General features: G+C 39.9%; 1 protein-coding gene and 1 long non-coding RNA gene across 4 annotated transcripts in view; one reads left to right on the top strand and one right to left on the bottom strand.

Annotated features, from left to right (window-relative positions):
- Positions 1 to 6,255: 6,255 nt before the first annotated feature.
- Positions 6,256 to 15,742, top strand: part of RGS17 (regulator of G protein signaling 17) — a 98,358-nt gene continuing 88,871 nt past the window's right edge. Inside the window, exon 1 of one of the 3 annotated variants that reach the window (XM_045500085.1) lies at positions 6,256 to 6,413. The gene's annotated coding sequence lies outside the window, so the exon portion shown is untranslated. Of the gene's footprint in view, positions 6,414 to 6,440; positions 6,522 to 15,742 lie in introns of those variants that run through there. The other 2 variants (XM_045500084.1, XM_045500086.1) reach the window with 2 other exon arrangements.
- The window catches only part of LOC123609192, a 119,002-nt gene continuing 112,734 nt past the window's right edge, over positions 9,475 to 15,742 (bottom strand). Inside the window, exons 5-6 of the long non-coding RNA XR_006717660.1 lie at positions 14,069 to 14,170; positions 9,475 to 10,318 (exon numbers count right to left, since the gene is read on the bottom strand). This is a non-coding gene — a long non-coding RNA (uncharacterized LOC123609192). The remainder of the gene's footprint in view (positions 10,319 to 14,068; positions 14,171 to 15,742) is intronic.

Here is a 15,742-nt window from a genome sequence, read left to right as displayed (position 1 = left end):
GACTGATACCACATGTATGTGTGTATGTGTGTAAATAACATGTGTGGGGGGGGGCTGTGAAAAAGAAAGAGAATCTTCTCATGTGTTTAGTCACCATTTTAGCTTTTTGTAATCCAGGAGCTTTACAGAGCCTTCAGTATGCCAGTGTATTTATCAAATCCCAAGGAAGAAATTTACAGATCAATTTCCATTATCCCAGTTTATTGACCAAGTGAATTCATTGTTCTCTGAATACCAATTTTGGAGAAAAAATAACAGTTTGAGGGTTCTTCAAGAACTATTATCCTGACTATATACAACTCCTCTTTTTCAAAATCATTTGACTCCTTATTAACTAGATATGGAGGTTTCAAATACTAGATAAATGTACCAACAGCATATCAGACAGTGTTGAAAATTACAATCATCTTTCTTGCTTATCTCAGATTTGGCCTCAGAATCCCGTGCAACACATTAGTAGCAAGTGACTAGACTTGGAGATGAAACCAGTCTACCACACCCAACACCTTACCCCCTCCCCACACACCACAATGTAGCCTCGATCTACATTTAAAACTTAGTAACTTTATATAAGTGATACTAATCAAGTTTTCCCATACATAACCTGTTATTCTGAAACAACACACAATCATGATGCCATATTGATTTGCAACCCAAATGTCCTTCCACACGTGTCAGTGTAGATACACAAATGGCTCTCATTCTTTGCCAATCACCCAAAGAGCCACAGTCAGCTATAACCACTGAGCTGAGCATGATCTCTCTAGACTCTGCGCTACTCACTACTTTATTCCTTATGTTCTGACTCATTTTGCAATCTCCCCAGAGCCCTGTACAATGCCGTGCACATTGAAGGTGCTTAGTATTTTCTAAGTGGCTGTCAACTTAAAGTTTAACAAGTAACTTCCTATTTGAATATTGTATTTTAAATCCCTCCTTCCTTGAATTCCTATTTCAAATCTGCAAAGCCATTCAAAATTAGTTCCATGTAATACAAAGAAAGTTTTCAGTGTGTACTTCAACGGGCCACTTTGATCATCTGCAATTTCTATGCTGTGCAGTTGAGAGTTCTGATTATAAAACATGAAATTTCCTTTTTCATAATTCTCTGCCCTACCTCCTGGAAAGAAATAAAATAATAATACCACATTATCTCAAGTGTTCTCATTGATTTCTTCTGGTTCCTTCACGTATGTAAAAGCCTATCTCACTTGGATTATAAATTCGTGTCAAGGAGGGGAATATTATTTTCCACTGTATTTCTATTTCCCACAATGCCAGGACAGACATTTCCTAAGAGCCCTTTAAGTGAGTGGGTGAATGAATTAATAGATGGATGAGACTGAATGGGCAATCATGCACACTATTAGGTAAATTCTACTTAAATTCAAATGTGAAGACTGAAGGTGACACCGTGAAGGACTTGTGTATACTGTGAAACTAGTTCACAGGAAATCAAGAAACCATAGCACCTTTAGCAAAAATTTGACAACGTGAGTACAGGTTTCTGATTTGCAATTTAAGTATGTTGCAATATGGAACTCAAAAATTAGTCACCTGGGCCCTTCCAGATTGTATACGTAATACTCATATACACAAAGATCTTCATTAACTTTCTGCATCTCTGAACTTGCTCTGCCATAAACCAGAACATAGTGAAGACCTGAGAAACTACCGTGAAATCAAACCACTGTCTCTCTCCCCCTGATTTCCGTCAGACCCTGGAGATAGGTCTGACAAAGCAAAAGTCTGTTCCACAATCCAGCTACCATCACCTAGGAGCCCTCAAAGATCTCAAGATAATATAACATAGACCACTAAATTCTGACCTTTTTCTCCATCCACAAAGAATCTGACTGTAATAATGGACCATTATTGTGCTCTCTAGGTGAAATAAACATTTTGTTATTTTTCCATGTAAGGCAGAGTAATATTGTCCAACATTATATGAGTGACCCGTTGAACCAAACAATCTGAACATGCAGGGCCCATCAAATGAGCACTTGTAAAGTACTTGGGGTGACTGACACTTGACTCTATGTTGAGGGAATTTATGATATACAAAATTGAGCATAACTAATAAAACATGGTCTTTATATCTGCTTCCACAGACCCATCCAATTATGTTGAGGTGTAAATGCACGAATGCCATTCTAACAATAATATTGAGCCTTTTAAAGCTTAATTCTGATAAGTTAAACAATTAAAGAAATTTCAGTAACTCATGATTTATGTTTAAAAAAGTACATATAAAATGTAAAACTGTTAATTATATCTCATTTTACATATTTGGGAATCAGACTGCTTCCATCTAAATAAGTTCCCTGAGAAGAACCTGTCTCTGAGGTTTGATTAGAATCAATTGGAGAAACATGGTAAGTTCTGTTTACCAAAAAGAAAAAAGTGTGTTTAAGGAGTCATATTTTAACTCTCTTTCCAGCTCTACTCTGGAGAAGTTTGCCTAGATGGAGCAGTCAGTGTTTCCTAGATCCAAGCTAATTTCTTCCTTTTCCATCTGCTTTTCAAAGGTAGAACAGTTGATGTTAAATAAATGATCATGTTGGAAAAGAGAGAATAAAATGTAAATATGCTACATAATTTCTTACTGAAATAACCTTCTAAGGTTATCAAACTCACTGAGGTATATTTCAACTCTCCTAATGATGACAAATACCCCTAATTATGAATGAATGTACTATAAACATTTTGATGCTCTGTCCTTTTCCAATATCTTCTGTCTGCAAATATCTTACTTGCAAATCTCCTGTCTCCCTTACTATGAAGTCGTTATACCAAAATCTGCTGCTGTATCCAGATTCTACTTGAAAAATGCATTCGTAATGGTATGGAAATGATCATGATCAAAAAGTGCTTTTCATAGTTACCACACAGCTGCTTGATAATGATAAGCTCAAGGAGTTCTGAAATTCTGCACAAAGAGAAGGCATCCCCATGGCTAAAATAAACTGCAATCCATTTCTGACTCATATATAATAATTTTATATAACATTTACATTTTTTGCAAAAAAAAACCAATTGAAGACATAATACCAGGCATATAGCAGACATTAATAAAGTTTATTGAATTGAATTATTCTCCTAGTCATTATTTGATGCATTGGTGTTGCAGGTATTTCCTAAGACCCAGATATGCACATAGACTGCAAGTGGTGAAACTCTGTGAGGTGAAGGTCATTAAACCTGTGGTCACTTCCACCCATCTCTTCAACATTCAGAGCATAGGCAACACATCCAGTTCCTAAAACACCGTCATTGAAGATTCTGGCTAATGCGTAAAGGATTGCACAATAAACTGCAACTGTGAAAGAAAGTCACCAAGAAGTTACATTTGACTTCAGCAAGTAAATTACCGACTGAATAGCCAGCTGGTCACAGGTGCAAAAAATTTCCCAAACAGCCATTATTACATTTTAGAGAAGTTCATGGAAGGAAAAGATCTCTCTCTCCTCTCTCTCTCTCTCTCTCTCTCTCTCTCTTTTGTTGTTGTTGTTGAGCTTGTTATAAAGTTGGTTCTGGGAACACTCCTCTGGCATCTAGTTTACATGTGTGACATTGCAAGGAGTGATCTTTGATAGAGCGGGCAGAGGAAACAAGGTAGACTGTGCACTCGGGGGAAACAACAGATTCTCATACGCAGCAATGAGGATCCAAGAAAAAGAAGCATCAGAAAAAAATACAGAATGCTTTTTTTTAAGCGTGTTATTTATTCATTCAATCATGAATTCATCCGCTAAATCCTGAGCATATACAATGTGCCAAATCTTGTTCTGAGCACTAGAGATAAAAAGTGAAGAGTGCAGGCAAAGCTCTTGAGGTACATTATTCTAGAGGGGGGAGAAGGAGATAATAAACAAGTCAACATATGCAAGCTGACTCAGATAATGAAAAGTATTTGGAAGAAAATAAAGCAAGAAGATACAAGAGAGAAGAACTCGGGAAGATTACATTGAGTGGCTAGGTAAAGCCTGAGTAGGTGATACCTAAACAGAGACCTGTAGGATATTAAGGAGTCTACTCTAAAGATTTGGGGGCAGAGGATTTCAGCAGAAAGAACAGCAAGTACTATAAGCTAAACTTATTCAAGAAAGTAAAAGAAATAGGCTGATGTGGCTACGCCACACATAGCTGTGGTGTATGGGAACATGGTCTGAGAGAACTAGGCTGGGACAAGATTGCATAAAGCCTTCTCGGCAGTGGTAAGGGTTAGAGATTGTATTTAAAGTGCAATGAAAACTCGTTGGAGAGTTTTAAGCAGAAGCATGGCATGATGGGATTATGTTTTTAAAAGATCACTCGTCTGTTGTTCAGAGAATGTGTTGTTTTGGGTTTTGGAGGAGGAACTAATTGGTGGCTTTTGTGGTAGTTCCTGTGAGAGACGATAGAAGCTTGGACCACGGTTGTAGCAAAGGAGAGGGAGCAATGTGGATGAATCGGGGATATATTTTGGAGGTGGAGACGAGGCGACTTGCTAATTAATTAGATGTGGGGTAAAAGAGACAAAACAAAGATAACTTCTAATTTTTTGACAAGAGTAACTAGGTAGAACAATTAGAAGAGGAACAGTTTTGGAGGGGGTCGATATCTGGAGTTCTGCTTCTAAGATGTCTGTTAAACATAATAATAGCATCTACCTTGTAGAGAAAATAAGAAGCGTATGTAAAACATTTAGGTCAGAACTTAACACACAGTAATGGTTCAATAAATATAAACTAGTATAATTATTCTTCAAATGGAGCCATAAAGGTAGTTAAGAACATAACAGAGTTCCGCAAGATCAGGACTGAAGATATAAATCTGGGAGGGACATAGAATTTGGGGCTGCTCAAACCATGACACTTTATTTTTTTCAACTTTTGTTTTGAAAACAACTTTGCATTTATCTTTTGCATCGTGGACCAATACTTTTGTAAAATCCAACAAAAATGAATTACTTTACAGATAAAATCAGACACAAAGGTACAACGGACTAATATGCTTGAATGCCAAGGCAATGTCAAATTATTGTGAAAGTTTCTAAATGTAACTCTCGATTTCTATACTCCTCTCTCATTACAGACCAATAAGGAACAGCTTGCAGACCAACCGCAGTGGAGGGAATACACGTTGAAGAGCACTAAACTCAAAGCTATGATGTAGCTAGAGAAAGGAGGCCCGGGAGCAAACCCTGAGACCTATTTAACTCCTGTAGAGGTGAGGAGGGAGGAGTACAGGAGGGTGTTCAGTATGGGAGCTTGAAATAACGCTAACACTGTTTGAATGTAGGAGAACACAGGCAATGGGAAATCATATATATTTACAAGTAATCAGTTTTAAGTAGGTATAAGAAAAAAGCCTAATCATTCCAGCCAGGAACTCACTCCTCTTCCCACAGATGTCACATCTCAAGAGAGACACCCGCTTCCCTAATTCACCCTCACAAACACTTCAATTTAATCATCAGAGATGCAATCTAGCGCTCATGATGCATTAAGCATCCAAAGCTTCTTCACTACCGAGCTGGGCTCCGCTAGCGAATGGAACAATTATCAGACCTGATAGCTACCTAGCTGTCCCCAAAGGATATTCCAAGCCCCTAGCATCAACACCTCTGTTGGTAATTCACGACTCTTGCCTTGTCATCGCCTTCTCTCACTCAAAACTCTGGCTCCAGTGGTCCAGACGCCCGAGACAGAATACATGCCCCAGACCAGATCTGAAATAATTCTTAAAGGCAAAAGGGTCAGATTTCTGGGTGCCGATGTCAACAAAGAACTCTTCATACAGTCGAGTCCTTTGGGGAGCAAAACTTGCTTAACCCCCCACTTTCTTGAACCCTCCCGCAGGGACTGCTTCCCCTGGGACTCCACCGTTGCAGCGCTTTTTTCCCCTCCTAAAAGACACGCTTCTGGTTTCCAGCAGTCTCCTAAAGCGCACGAGAAAATAACGCGGGCTGCGGGCGAACGTGAAGTTGAGGGAGCCCAGGAGGCTGAGCCTCTCCAATCAAGGAAGGCTCCCAGGTCCCCGAGGCTCCGGCGAAGCTCCGCGCAGACCCCCGCACCGTGGGCGCGGCGCCGAGGCGAGCGCGCGGGGGCCGGGCCGCCGGGAGGGGCGGGGCCGTGACTCACGCGGCCGCGCGCCGGGGGAAGAAGCGGCACCTCGGGCCGAGCCGGGCGAGGGGCTGCGCCCGCCCGCGGGGCGCATGCGCGCTGCCGAGCGGCGCCCGCTCCCTCCCCGCCCACCCTCCCTCCTCCCCTTCCCCTCTCCCCTCCATCCTCGCCTCTCTCCCTCTCTCCTCGCCCGCTGGGTGCTGAAGTTGGGCGGATGGCAGCAAACCCGCTCCGCTAGAGGACCGAGCAGCCCAGCCTTGCGCCCCCGGACCCATCGGTGCACTGCCCACACCTCCAGGCGACGGGGTAAGATGTTGCTTCTGAAACCGAGCGGTGCTAAGTAAATGACATCAAAATGTCTGCTTTGCACCGAGGGATGAATGTTTTAAAAGGTGGTGGCTGGGGGAGGTGAAGGTAAGAGGGGGCGGCGAGTGCAACCGCCGGAGCCCCGGTGGGGGTGGCTGCGGGCGCGGGGGTCTCGGCGCCGGCCGCGGCGCCGCGGGAGGGAGCGGGGGCCGCGCCGCAGGTTTGGGAAGTTGAATCCCGCGTTGCTGCCACCGCGCGGTCCGCTCGCCGCCCTCCAGCTGCTGCGGAGGGGCTGGGCGAGCGTCCGGCCCGCCCGGGGAAGCCTCGGTCGGGTCCGCAGCGGAGGGCTGGGCGCCTTCGGGGAGCCGGCAGAGAGGGCCGGGGGCGGCAGAGACCCCGCGGGGGCGCGAGATCCTGCGGGATTTTTGTGGTCGTTTGTTAGAAAACCGAATGTGAAATTAACAGTGCCCGTTCGACCGATCACCTCGGGGTGGGTTGTTTTTTTTTTTTTTTTCCTTTCTTTCTTTGGGTAAATGCACTAACCAGGTGGGGAAGGTGTAAGCCTAAGGGATTGCAAAAATGCATACCTTGAGCGTCGGTCAGATATCTGAGTGGTGTGTGTGTGTGTGTGTGTGTATAGGGCGTGGGGGTCTCTTTTGTTCCTCCCCTCCCGTTAGTCGTAGGAAAGGGAGTTCTTGTGTGCACGGTTTAGGGTAGATTTCACAGGCACCGAGGGGACCAGGAGGAGGAACGCCCACCAACCCCTTCGCCTGTGTCCGGGTGGGTGTATCCGAGACTCCCCTGCTGGGGGTGATGGTGATTCTTTTTTTTGGGGGGATGGAATCACAGTTTAATAGCTATCTTCTCGCCAGCCTCCGTCCTCCTCTCCTCTTCTGGTGCTGCGGCAGAGACTGGATGCAGACACTCGGCCGTTTCCTCTTCTCCCTGCCTCCGGGTCTCCGTGAAAAATGTCGGAGGACTGGAGGATGGCGGAGGGACAGAGCTGGCCTCGGAAGCCGAGGAAGGGGGGATGCTCCCCGGGAGCGGGAGGCTCTTGGCAGTGCGTCCCGGGCAGCCCGCGCCAGCCTCGGGAGTCGCTGGGGTCCTGGAGACTGAGCGGGGGTCGCCTGGCCGAAAAGATGCCCGCTGTGCGGGGACCCGCCCTGTGTCCTCTGCCTCCATCCGGAGTCCCGGACGCTGCTCACCTGGGACAATCTTAGTCGCTCCGGGGAGACTGACCCTGGCTCCTTGGCAGAGTTTTCCTAAACCTCCCTGACCCTTCGAAAAATGCCTCCTTCTAAAAGAGTCTCTGGAAAGGTTTGTCTAGGGAACTTTGCAACCTTCCCATAGTTGTTGTTGTTGTTGTTGTTTTTTCCAATTTCCTTTTGGATTATTTTACAGGGAGATTATTTCCATCATGGGAAGCCTATCATAAATAATAGAGAGAAATCTAATAGTTTAGTTCCCGTTTAGAATAAACATTTCTGAGACTAGATATCATCTGCATTTCCGGCGTTCATACATACCGGTTTTCCGGGTAATGCATCCTTCCGAAATCATTTAATTGGAGAAAAGAGAAACAGTTTTTACTGTTGTAGTGGAAAATAATGTTTTCCTCCTGGTCGCATTATGGGTATTAAATAATTTTGGAAACTGAAACACTTTAAATTGTGTTGCTAAAGTCTCTAAGTAATAATAGCAGGTATCCATGAAATATACATTATAGCACTGATATCTAACACAAAGATGATTTGTACTCAGTTTAAATGAATGAGCAGTTCGACCTCCTTCAGTTAAGTTACTGTTATTAAGCCATTTCTTCTGTTAGCATGAACTAAAACAGTAATTAGTACACTCACTGGAGAGTAGATTTACTCAGTATTTTTGTAATCTTGAAAAACTGTAGTTAGAGAAACCATGGAAGGGTAGTTTACGATTTGTGGAGATGATAAAACAAGTGTTTATTATTATGAAAAGATTGGATGGTATCATGTATTAAATAGGATGAATCTCCATGGCAGTGACAGCTGATCTCAGAACTATGGACCCTTATCCTTCCTCCTAAATTTGTAGTCTGAAAGATTAAGAAAACCACCTAATACACAAACAACATAAGGAATCTATTGTACCAACTTAGACCTTTTTCTCAATGATTCCTTGGCGTTTAATCCCCATGGAAGAGAATTAACAAGGAGATTTAATTTGCTGTCTGTGTTCAATTCTAAGGCATCCCAGGTTTTCCTTCGCAAATAGGTATCTCTTTGCTGTTAGGGATCTTCGTATAGGGTCTAAATTTATTTGAACTCAGTGTTGAAAATCTAAATTATTGTCATTCCTATGAACTTCCTATACTTTTGCTTAATGACATTCCTTAACATTTCCTACCACTAGGGCTTGGGACTTTGTAGACAAGGAGATATATGTATTTAATTATAATATATGTATTCTTACTCGTTTGATCTTATTATAACAGCCACATAAAAGTAAATAACCTAAGTCTATATTGATAAAAATTCTGATTGACCCATAAATTAAAAAGTCAGAAAACATTTGCCTGTTAATCTACAACTGTAGAGACAGTGGCCTTCACATTAGAAGTCCATTTGCTGAAAGACATTCGCTTTTCCTGAAAAATGGAAGGTGGACATGGACAAAGAAGTATGGAGCCAAGAGGATGGAAATCCATCCAACTGCATTTCTGCTAAGAATCCTTCTTCTGATGGTCCAACTCTGCTTCCTTAACAATGAAAATACTGTACCACCCAGAAGGGCAAATGTGAGGACGAGTATATAGCCTGTGGATGAGAATAGTGCTATGTGATATTAAAAACATTTTAGTTCAGGGGCGCCTGGGTGGCTCAGTCGGTTGAGCGTCCGACTTCGGCTCAGGTCATGATCTCAAGGTTTGTGAGTTCGAGCCCCGCGTTGGGCTCTGTGCTGACAGCTTGGAGCCTGGAGCCTGCTTCGGATTCTGTGTGTGTGTGTGTGTGTGTGTGTGTGTGTGTGTGTGTGTGTCTGCCCCTCCCCCACTCACACTCTGTCTCTCTCTTTTTCAAAAATAAATAAACATTAAAAACTATATATATATATATATATACACACACACATACATATAAAACAGTTTATCTGACTAGTATAATTAGAGTAAAAGTATGAATGCATTGTAGAGCCTTCACATTTTATGACATTTACGGGGGGTGTCCTGGATCCTCAGGAATCCTATATGTTTTTAGGGAAAGATTAAAAAAAAAACAACAAAACCTTAGATGTATGTAGCCAGGACTTCCAGTGTTAAATTGACAGTCTTGCCACCTTCTCTGTCTCTTCCCATCTCTACTTATCCCCCAAAGACTTTCCCAATATCCAAAGAAAGTCCTTCAGCCTGGTCCTCCTACTATTGCGCCAACATCTAGCACAATACCTGGCAAAGGTAGGTGTTAAGCAAGTATTTCTTAAATGAATAAATTTTGCAGAATTGAGATGGCTCACAAAAGTCTTTGGGATTACACTTATTAAAAGGAGTGCTCATGCTCATTACCCCATTAGTTTGAGTTCCTAAAGATCCTGTTCATGGTCCCATATCTTGGGAGGAAGCAATTTTTAGAATCGTCATTTGTGAATCTGCATCTTTTTAATACAGCAGTTAAACTATGGATTTATTTTCAGATTATAAAAGCATTATATGCTTATTTTAGATCCCCTAGAACACATAAAAATACATGAAACAGAAAATTAAAATTACCTGTGGGCAGAGACATGGACGTGGTGAGCAGGAACTTTGGGTCAAGCTGACCTTAGTTTATGTTCTGGTTTCTCCACGGAAGAGCTTTGTCATTGTGGTAAAGTTGCTTACCTGATCGGGGTCTCGGTTTCCTCAGATATACAACAGGGATAAAACCCATCTCCTAAAATTTTTGCAAGCATAAATTTATTGCATTGTATATAAGGTGCTAAACATATGCCTGGCATGTAGTAAGAACTTATAATTATCCCAATGCCTAAAGAATTGCTGTTGAAAATACGCAGTAGGTTACCACTAGGCATAATGTGTACTATTTTTTAAAGAAGTAGAATCACATTGTAGAACTTCATACTTACTTTAAAAAAAAATAATATTACTTTGGTGTTTCCCAGGAAATTAAAAATGGTATTTTAAAAAAAAAAACACTGGTATTTTTAATACAATTTAGTGACTGCAAAATAATTCAACTTATGGATGTTTTAATTTATTTAGTCATTGTTTTACTTTTAGATTTTTATGTTATTTCCCATATTTTATTGTTGTAACTGAAGTACATCCTTATGCCTGGATTTTGTCTGTATATCTGTGTAGCATTTTTTTTTTTTTTTTTTTTTTTGTCTAGGCTTGATGCTTAGAGCAACAACATACTATTACCAACATACTATTGTCTTTTGAAAAATCTTTGCTAACTTGATAAATGAAAATATTTTTCAAACTTTTATTTCTTTTGTTACTAATAATGCTAATAACTTTTTTAACACGTCAAAAAGAAATTATTTTTTTCTTTTGGTCTTTAAGGATAGCTTGTTCAAGTCTTTTGCCCGTTTTTTTTCTTGGTATTCTGGTACATTTTTGTTATTCATTTGAGTGCTAATGTTAATTTTTAAATGTGGCAGAAACACACAAAAAAAGGAAGTGCTTAGTAACCCAGAGGACATTTGGCAAAGACTGCTGAGGTGGTTGAGGCTGAACCAGACTCCAACTCAGCTTGAGTGGAGGAGACATCACCAAAATCTGGAGATGGATCAGCCACAGGATTCGGGCTGCTGTGGTGTCCATAATGTACGGTCACCTGCCACTGAACCTGGGCTTTCCAAAGTGTACAGTCCCTTTCAGAAGCCCAGAATCACTTAATAGTTAGGATCTGCTGTTTTTCTGCTTGGGCGCTATGCACGCGCGCACGCACACAGACACACACACATACACATACACACACCTTACTACATGGTAAGTTCCTGGATTTTCATGGATTGTTTTTGTCAGTTGCCAATGCTGTAGAACTTTTGAGTTTTCCCGAGATAAAGGAAATTAAAGGGAAATATAAGCATAGCTGGAGGTCATACAGGGCATTAATTGAAGTTTCTCATCAAAATGAAATCAATGAAGTTGAATTATACGACCATATCAGGTTGGAATCTTATCTCAAATTTTCAGCTGGAGGTAAAATTTAAATATTTAAAAGGTGAGAATCTAATCTAGTCTCTTAATGAGTTCTATATAGTGTTTCACAAGATTCAGTGCTCTACTGAGCTCCTGGTTTTGACTTTTTAAATCCTATGACTTTTGACAAATTTGGTTTCAAAAACCTGAGTAGTTAGCTTGAAAAATCTGTGAAGTCCCTTAGATATGAAACTACCTGAAAAGGGTAAACTTTTATGTTCCTGCTGGTGCCCCTTCATCAAATATAGTAAAACCTCAGTAAAAAAGATTCAACAAACTTGGAATTTATAGAATGGGAGGCCCCAATAGGAAAAGCAGTAAGTTGTGGTAGAACAGGAAATCTTGTTTCAAATAAAACTAGATTTGAATTCTTGCTCTACTCTTTACTAGATGTGCAAGTTTTTTCATGAAATTATATAAATGTTTCATACTTGAAATTCTAGCATGAGTAATAAACATCTAAAATCTCTCTGAATTTCTTAAACTTTGTGTTTGAGATTTTTTAAAAAATATCTGTGTCAATAAATATAATTTTATTACAGACAATGAATGTAGTTCACAAAGCAAATATTTACTTCCTTGTATTAGGTCACAGGCTTTTCATAGTACCGCTGATTGTCTATTGAAATACAAAGGTTAGAATTCAAGAGCCATGACATTACAATAAAACAGACACCACCCAGGGGAAATTATGACATAAATGAAATGAGCAGGTAAGTGTTTATTTCATTTCTTCAGTTTTCTCAGGTCTTCCAAATGGTATCGTGAGTTAAATCCAGTGAAAACCCTTCTGTCAAAGTTGACAACACTGTCTCTGTTTCTAGTCTCAGTGAGAGGCTGGGGCTTGGTTTTGGTAAATTATGGAAGGCTATCTGATCTGGAGATTTTAGAAGTCAGTTTTGGTTCTAGGAAAACCAACCCATGTCTCCACCCCATTTCTCTCATGTCTTCCACTTTTTCAGGCTTCAGTTAGTCAAAATCAACAAATATTTGAAAGTCTGTTATCTGAAAAGTGGTAATCTGTGTGATTTAATTTAGAAGATGTAAAAAAGCATGTGGAAACTTGCCCTTGAAAGAAAGAGACTTGTTTAAAGCAGAGAAGGTAATTCTTTTTGGAATGAGCCCGGATTTGGGATTCAAATAACCAGAGATTTAGCCTTAACCATGATGAGCCTTGGTATCATCATCTATAAAATTGAAGACCTGATAGTATATACCTCAAAAATGTGGAAGTATTAAGTGAAATAATGTCTGTAAAAACGTTTCCAATGTTGGCAATGACTATGCAAGTGTTAGACATTGTACTAGAGTTAGATAATTTAAACTAATCCAAGAAGCATCATGTAGATGATGAGTACTTGAAGGGATTTTAATTTCTTGCCAGTATTTGTCTTAACTACTGGGGTCCTTATTAACGTTGAAGTTATTCTCTGTGTTTGCTGTGTTATCCTTTCCTGACCAGCTTGTTTAACCAACCGGTTAAATGAACATCCATATTCATTCATAAACACTGTTGAGTACCTACTACATGCCACACTCTGTGATAAGATTTTTGGATGCAGAAATTAATTAAACGTGGCCCCTTTCTATTAGGACTTTATATATAAAATTCTTCAGCTTACTGTTTTGCTTCTATCTAGTGAGCACTGACCATTGTGTTTACAAGGCACAACTAAATACAAGGTAGAAGTAATGAGTAAGGATCTCCTTAGGATTTAGCAGTTTTAGGCTAATTGACCTCAAAGTGAAGATTTCTCTACCCCTAATGAAAGCAGAGACTCAGATAAGGGGAAGGGAAAGCAGGAAGTGGTTCTGGCTGGTGGATGATGTAACCACCACCTCCACAATCCAAACAGAAGACTGGAAGCTTAATACTCTTTGTGAATCCACCCCAACTCCCATTTCTCCCTCATTAACATAAAAAAAGTCTATACACATCTATACTGTGCCTTTTCCCCTCCTCACTTAAAAATTACCCTGGATGATCATCAAAATATAAATTAAGGTATATTAAAATGTTGGGGGAGGGGTGAGAAAAGGGAATCAGAGAGAGTGATACCACAGATCCATATTTCCTGTGCAATAAAAATACCATAAAATTTCTCCTGATACTATTGACGTTCCTTCTTTGATAATATTTTTATAACATAGTTAATTGAAATGAAATCCAGAACACTCTTTTCAGATTAAAAAAAAAAGTTACATGGGGCGCCTGGGTGGCGCAGTCGGTTAAGCGTCCGACTTCAGCCAGGTCACGATCTCGCGGTCTGTGAGTTCGAGCCCCCGCGTCGGGCTCTGGGCTGATGGCTCAGAGCCTGGAGCCTGTTTCTGATTCTGTGTCTCCCTCTCTCTCTGCCCCTCCCCCATTCATGCTCTGTCTCTCTCTGTCCCAAAAATAAATAAACGTTGAAAAAAAAAAAAAAAAGTTACATTTGATTTTGGAGAAAGAAAACCATCTTCAACACCTACTTACTGAAATTATTAGGGTAATCTCTTCATCTAGCAACTAGATGTATCCTGATCTACGAAGATTTGATATCATTTATAAGATCGGGGTAGAGACTTCAAATCCTCCCTAGAAAAAGATGAAAAGACAGTTAACTTGCCTATGCACAGTAATGAAAGACATTAACATTATGATGAATTAACTTGAAGGTAAACTAAACCCTCATTTCAGCCACTGAATTTAACTTGCTTGTCACTAAACCTTCATCTGGGCTGCTAATAAGTAACTATATGTGATAATTTGAGATTTGAACTTATTTCTCTCTCAATTTATTTCTACTCAGCACTACCATACCATACACAATTTTCCCGTGCCCTATGAGTTTAGATGATCAAGACTTACCTAAAAGCAAAGGAAAATCCAGTGCTCTTTATGAGGGTATTAAGACAGAGACATGGTATAAAGCAATACAGTGACCTATATAACTCACAAACTTATCCCCAACTAAATGCTATATTTTGAATTGGAGTATTAAATACTCTAATGTAAATTAGAGTATTAGATATTCCAGTGTGAATTGCAGTATTATTTTTTTCCCTACCTACTGTGTGGGTGAAACGTGACATTTGACTTCCCTTTTTCTCTCTTTTTATTATAATTGGTATGATTGGTAATATAAGTAGTATTTCTAAATAGATAAATTGAAGAGAAAGGAGTAGCAATTCTTTTTGTACACCTAACATTTTATAGAAAATAGGTGTGTACGTTATTTTATATAATTTTAGGATAGTTACATAATTTTTGCCTGAAACTTAAGACCTAGCAAGCACTCAAATATTAAATCTGTCAGGAAAATAAAATAAAACAAAGCCACCCTGCTGTTTTATTCTCTCCTGGTAGTCAGGAATAAACTGGCCTGATTTTCATATCTCTGTTAGTTTATGAGTAAATAATATTGGCAATTTTGATTCAAGCCACTAGAGCCCATGTTTTAACCTGCTCATGTCCAGTAATCTGAGTTTTTGCTGTTGAAGAAATATTTTAGACTAAATTATCTTTAGTAAATCCAATGCCTAATGACCCAACTATAGTTGTATAAATGCTGGATTTAGTTGAAGGTATACTTATATATCATTTTTTAATGCCAATACCCAAGAGGTAGAGAATCCTTACACACTGGTATTGTCTTCACAGTTTAATATTTTGAAGAGGTAACTTTCTGTGTCAGTGTCTGACTGTATGTGTGTGTTTCCTCTTTTTGTCTGTGGGTTGATATGAGAAAACAATGGACCTGATGCCTTTGTAATCATAGCCAGGCCTTTAGGAAGAAAATATGCACACTGTAGAATACCAAGGGAAGAACCAATGAGATAAGAAGGAAAGTCAGGTAAAAGGAAGACTGGGCTCAACAAACAAGACTATTAGCTAAAAACTCATTATATCTTAAAGTATAATACCATTCAATACATTATGTAATTCCGCTATATTATGTAACCACTTCCAATTTTGTGAATTCATGTGACCTGATTTTAAGAAGGTAATTTTTTTTCATTAATTCAGTAATTTCATTGACTGAACATCTGAGTAATGCAAGTGGTGTTTTATGATGTAGAATTTCATTAAATAAATGTTAATTCCAGGAAGGAAAAAATGTGAAGCACTTTTCTTGACCTGATAAGAGGTTATGTTGAATAGTTAAAA

The sequence above is a fragment of the Leopardus geoffroyi genome, chromosome B2, assembly GCF_018350155.1.
Source record: "Leopardus geoffroyi isolate Oge1 chromosome B2, O.geoffroyi_Oge1_pat1.0, whole genome shotgun sequence".
NCBI classification, from domain to species: domain Eukaryota; kingdom Metazoa; phylum Chordata; class Mammalia; order Carnivora; family Felidae; genus Leopardus; species Leopardus geoffroyi.
The sequence above is the reverse complement of the archived record's forward strand: the minus strand, read 5'-3'. Positions and strand labels throughout refer to the sequence as shown.